A 6,769-nucleotide genomic window follows, 5' to 3' on the forward strand; every position below is an offset into this window, starting at 1 on the left:
CTAATTTTTAGTCATTATTACAGGATCTTAAAAACAATTTGAATGACAATCAAAATAGCTCTTGTCACTTAGGTTTGGTATAATGACTTAGGAGAAATAACTAAGAGGGGGATGGATTGGTTTTCAAAACCTTTTCAAATAAATGTGATTACACTTTTTGCAATATCCCCTTCAATCTTAATCCCTTGTTGATTTAGAAGTTGAAATGCTTTATCAAATCACCTTATTCCTTTACATGTAATAATGTTAATGTTCAATTAAAAGACTAAAATCAAAATTCACCTTTAAACACAAAGAACCAAATGCAAGAAAGTAAAAAGATGAAGGGTTTAGAAAAATTTACTCAAGAGATTTATACATTTAATTTGATCCAAAGCAACCCGAGCTTCATCTTCCACTAACAATTTTGAGTTTTACATACAAACCTACATGCTTATGAAACCACATATGCATACCTTCTTGGAAACTTATCAAGAAGAAACCAATCACATGTAGAAATCTACTACATGCACCTAATCCTTTGAAACCTACTCAAGATCCAACTACAATGCAGAGTTTATAGAAAGAATTCACTTGATTGGTGAAAGATGTAATGATGAACTTCCTAATGCTTTTTCAAGTTTTCTTCATGATTCCATGGCAAAGATCTAATGATTCTTGATATAGAAAAGGTTTTTTAGTAATGAATCAAAAGGGTGATGACACCAAGGTTTTGTGAGTTTCTTTTAGTGAAAAATTGAAGTGAGATATGAAAAATGGGTCACACACGAGAGTCTTCAAAAAGTTCGTTTATATAGACTCATAATAGAAATAATTGATTATATGCTTGAGATAATCAATTAATTCGTTCTTGCCATCACTAGTCTCTTGAAGAACAAATAATTGATTATATACCCATACAATGAATTAAGTGTGCAACAATTAATTCCTCCAGAATGAAATAATTGACTATATACTTAAGATAACCAATTAAATGTGAGCCTTTGCTATTTCCAAAAATAGGGGCCTCAAGTTAATCGATTAATCTATTACATAATCGATTAAGTAGTTCTAGGATTGAAAGCTTAAGCATTTTTAAAACAAATTTTGACTAGATTCAATCCTTAATTAAACTTAGCGATGGATTTTTACTATGATATCAATATAGGAAAAATGAAATGCATTTACTAGCCTAAGATGGATGAATCACATACATTCTAGCATATAAAGCTTGTAACAAACATACTAAGATATACTAGTATTCATACTAATGAGGAGCTTATTACACATTACAAAATAACTCATCATCAAAATATTAAACACAATACAATGGGGTCTTCACGTGTCCTCGTGTTCTATACCTCCCGTGGTGATCTCATGTTTTTGGTGACTATACATTTTTTTGGTTCTTTTGGAAGGCTTTGGATACTTAGGCAGGTTTTGTATTGCCTTCCTCCTTAAGTTTCACTTATTCTACAGATCGTATAGGTCTAGTGTAACTATTTTTTTATCAATAGATTTGTGCTTTTGCCTTTAAAAAAATAAACAGAAAAGTCGTATCTCTTATTACTTCTACATTTATTTTTTATAGAAGTCGTGAATAAAAAAGCACAATTTTTTGTATTTTTTTTCTTCAAGAAGTTGTGAATTAATATGCCGCTTTAATAAATTATTATTTTCCAACCAAAAATAAATGAAATTAATTTAATTATTCATTTGATTTGTATAGTTTAAAAATATTTTCTTTTAGTTTTTACTCATATTAGTTTTAATTCATCTAGTTCGTACCGTTATGATTTAAAAAGGATTAAAATGATATGTGAAGGAATTAAAAGAGGTTAAAAACAGTATGTATAGGTATTAAAATGCTATTAAGTATAAGACCAAAATATTTTTTTTATAACTATTCAAATTAAATAAATAATTAAACCAAATATATTTTTTAAAAATATATACGCGTTATATTTTTTATTTTTAATTAGTTTTAGTGAAGTCGAGAATCTAACCACGACTTCTACTATTTTTTATTTTTTTAACAACGACTTATAATTGTTTCACGATTTCTATTAAAAATTAAAAAAAAAAGAAGATAAAAGTTATAAAAATATATGCGACTTTGGTCTAAAAGTCGTGTTTCTAAAATATGATTTACTCCTGTTGGTTAAATTTTCAAAATCTATCCCTCTTTGAATTTTTTTGGAAAAAAAAAAACTTGTATATCTATACATATGCCTATTTTTGTTTTAGATAACAACACCATATGTCTATTAGATAAAACTAAAAAATATTTAATTATTGCATCTCTATTTCACCATAAGACTTACGAGCATAACATTCTAGCAGTTTAAACGTTACAACATAGTTGTATTAAATTTTGATTATATGTGATTTTAAACATATAACGTATAGTTTAAACAGAACCAAACAACGTAGTTGTATTGAATTTTGAACATAAAACTATTATTATATTTTTACTTAAAAAAATTCTTCATAAAAAATTAAGTAAACTTATTAAAAATAATTATATCTTTTCTATAAATAATTATTTTTGTTAATGAATATGCAAATAGATAAAGAAAACAAAAATAAGTGCTCTCATATTTTTTTATTGTAAAAATACTTATGATATAAAATAAAATTGCCTCGCCTTCATGCACCAATGGAAGAAAGTTTAGTACGTTCGACCCACTGAGCGAACGTCTTCACCACTTGCCTCCGTCTCCTCTACCTGTTAAAATTATTGTGAAACACAATTTCACTATTTATTTACATAATATAATAGAAGATAAATATTGGAGTGTTGGATATGTGACCCGTGCAGACCGCATGTTAAATATATTAGTTGCGAACCTCTAACGAGTGATTCACCCATTTGGATAATTTTTACAAATTTTTTATTAAAATGAATTCATTCAAAAACATATTATTGGCATGAGTTTATTTTTTACTCTGAATAAGATGAAACAATTATTTTGAGTTTTGTTTTATTGTCACATATTTTTTTTACTAAAAAAATTGAGAAACGCTTCCATGTAAACCAATGATTGTATAATTGTTGGTTCAAGAATGTCAAGTTAGTTAAATTTTGTTAGATAGTTGAGACTAATGATGTTCCATGAAACAATAAAAACACATAAAAGATAGATGGAATATAAATAAATAGCAACCTTGAATTGTTGGAACAAAAACACATAGAAGATAGATGGAATATAAACAAATAGCAACCTTAAATTGTTGGTTCAAGCAACGCGTGCCACATGTCTCTGCCAGATATAAAACACAATGACATTAATTTGTTGGCTACACATCAAGAAATATGTTTTGTTGGTCACTATTCACTTGATGTGATGAAACAACAAATTCATTTTGCTGGTCACCATGCATTGTCTCATTGCACTCGAAAGAGCAAATTCATTCTACTACACCATGTGTTGTCTAGTTGCATCAAGAGCTCACTTGTCATGTCCCCTCGATGCAGAAGGTCCCATGAAAATAACTTGATCCAACAAATATAAAATGTTGACTCTCCAAGTTAAAATAATAATATTTACACATCACTACTAGAGAAAAAAGCTTTCAACGTTGACTTCAAAACACATTCGACAATGGTTCCAGAACTATCTTTGATGCCACCGTTGTGGAAAGTGTTCATCCAACTGTCTTGGTTTGGAAGGTTTCTACATCAGTTTCATAAAATCGTTTTAGATAATTTTAATTATGGTTTAAAAAATGTTTAAAAAGTTAGTATTCTAAGATGGTTTTCATTGAAAACCGTCTTAGAAATGTGACATTCTAAAATGGTTTTGTCTGAAAACCGTCTTAGAATCTATAGAATCTAAGACAGTTTTCAGTCAAAACCATCTAAGGACGTTACGTTTTTAAGATGGTTTTCACTTAGAATCTTTTCAAACAAAACTATCTTAAAATGACACGTCTCTAAGACAGTTTTTGACTGAAAACTGTCTTAGATTCTAAATATTATAAGGCGATTTTGAGTCAAAACCATCTTAGAATGTCATATTTCTAAGACGATTTTCACATCGTTCAATTTTGGCCCTTTTCTATCTACATCGTTCTTATATTGTTTATTACACGGTGTAATGTTGTTGGATTGTGTCAATGTCCAGACCCTTCAGCTTCACCACAAACTCAACATGTCTCTTAAGTTTGTGAAGCTCACGAAGCCTGTAACAGTAAGCGAAAAAGAGATAAATTTCATGTATTAGTTCCACTCCAAGACTTATCTGAATATAACATATAATGAAACAACACAAAATAGTCATTCATATTTTAATAATTGTGAGGAATTGGCTTGTATAAGTAATCTCAGTTGTTGATAATAAAATTGATTGATATTCCAACACATTCATAATTTCTTATGTATGTGCTTGCAATATTTTAATATTAACTATTAATTGTTTCATCATAATTTCTTTATAACTTAGTTTAATTACCTTCTAAAGTGAGTTTCTCATTTTAGAAAACCTAGACCATATATTGATATGATAATCTTACAAGCTAGGAAATGTGGTAGCTTACCTTGCAACTTCAACTCTCCTTTTGGCCTGCTTAGAAATCTCACTGAGTTCTCTATAACTGCTCTTAATGAGTTCTTTATAACTGTTCTTTTCATTGAAGATATTAGAAATTTTTGGTGGTTGAAGTCCATGCAGGGTCTTGTGAGAAAGAGCCCATTGAGCTTCCCTATCCTTTTTACTATAGTCTTTCTTGATGGTGAAGACAGTATGTCACAACATTAATTTTCATACAATAATCACAAATTTGAAACCTATTCATTGAAACTTCGCCATTCCAGAACAAGTATGAGTGAATAAATCATGCAAGCAGATGGCGAACTTCATGACGTCAAGTGGGAAATAGAAGTCAATACTGTAGAGCCAAATCACTCTTTCCCAACCCCAACCAATTCCTTGGATCCTTGCAAAGCCCTAATTGGCATACACTGCTATTCTTGTAGCAATCTGCATGACCATAAGCTCAAAAATATCACTCCACCCTTCTCTCTTAATGTTTTGATAATGAAAATAGTAACATCCTAATTTGATCAAATTTCAGTTACATAAATCCAATTCTAGCATATATGATGTAATATATCATCATTCTTACCAGCTGAGTAATAACAAAAGCAGTTACTAACAACAATATTTAGGGCGTTCGATGAAGGACCAGTTGCACGAGCAAGTGACAAATATCAAAGCTAGGCAGACTATATTGACTTATAGATACAAAGCTACAGTCATTTCATTTGGATTTTCATGAATTGGTCTAACTCCAAATTTGTCCTTCGGTGATGAACAAGGGAACGATGTCAAACATTTTGAACCAAAACAACAACATTAAAATGTGATATGAAAGCAATGAAAGGTAAATATTTCTTACAAGGAAAAATGTCGTCTCTTTGATTGCCCAAAAGAATATAATAGTCATCAGTGCCAAGTAACCTCCAAGCACAACCCCAGTAGCAAAGATTTCATTTAGTTTCCAGTTATCAGGAAAGGGAGATGGCTTAACCCTGTCCTTTGAAATTGTCATGATTGTTCCTGATAGTAGGGGTGTGCAAAAACTAGTTTGGTAAAAAAACTGAACCGAATTGGTTTCAAACCTTTTTAACCGGTTCGGTTTTATATCCAAATAGTCAAACTGATTTAGAAACTGATTCCAAACCGAATTGATTTTAAAAAATTGGTTTTAAACTGAACTAGTTTTTAACCAGTTTTAAACTAGTTCTAAGAGCTGAACTAGTTTCGAACTGGTTTTCGAACTAGTTTTTGAACTATTTTTTTCAAATAAAAACTAGTTTGGTTAATCGAACTGGTTTTGTAAAAACAATTCGGTTAACCGAACTGGTTTTGTAGAAACAATTTGATTAACCGAATTGGTTTTATAAAATAGTGCACTCATTTTTTCTTGAACTAGTTCTGGTAAAAAATCAATTCAACTTAGGTTCGGTTACAATTCAGTTCAATCCCTAAACCAGTTTTTTTAACTCCCCTACCTGATAGTATGACCAATGTTGTTTTAGATCATTATTGTCCCTTTCAGCATATAAAGAGATTTCATGGTATATTTAAGGGAAATAAGAACTTTACCATCAATCAGAATGACAATAATCAAAGCCATCAAGGGTGAGAAGTCAAATTTCCAATCAGTGCAATAAACATGAAGCCAAACTGCATTCAGAAACACAAAAAACAAAATGATCAATATTCATATAGTGTCACAATGAATTACTTATAATAATGACAACAACACTCTACTTACCACTATACGGATTGTGATAGATACTACATAGATCTGAAATGCGAAGAAAAAGGTGTTAAGAGTTAATAATTTTCAACATGTTGAGTGAAAAAAGAACATGTATATCAAGAAAGCGAAAAGTAACATACGATGTAGTTCTTCATTCTTTGAAAAATAGTTTTGCTAGTTAAGACTGCACTAATAATAACGCTAAATCCAAGTTCATTTTTGACCGTGTAACTCAATTAGCAAAACCAATAATCATTACTTATTATTATTACCTGTCAAGCTCTAGGTTCGAGACCTGGACCAAGGATGAACTACATTGGCTCATTTGTCACCTTGAAGGAACTTGAATGCATAGTTAGTCAATTTAACAACATAAATATCTAAATTTAGTGAGTAGTTACAATACTTTGGTCTCCAATATTCCTAGTTACTATAGCAATTAGCAAGGCACATCAAGTACAACAATAGTAGACATCCTCGACAAAGAATATGAGTAACAAAGACATGAATTATTTGTATG

At 30.1% G+C, this 6,769-nt stretch overlaps 1 pseudogene; it reads right to left on the reverse strand.

Moving 5' to 3' along the window:
• Positions 1 to 4,067: 4,067 nt before the first annotated feature.
• On the reverse strand, positions 4,068 to 6,446 carry LOC100786603 (plasma membrane ATPase 4-like; annotated as a pseudogene).
• Positions 6,447 to 6,769: the final 323 nt, after the last annotated feature.

Source organism: Glycine max, chromosome 1, assembly GCF_000004515.6.
Source record: "Glycine max cultivar Williams 82 chromosome 1, Glycine_max_v4.0, whole genome shotgun sequence".
In the NCBI taxonomy this organism is placed as follows: domain Eukaryota; kingdom Viridiplantae; phylum Streptophyta; class Magnoliopsida; order Fabales; family Fabaceae; genus Glycine; species Glycine max.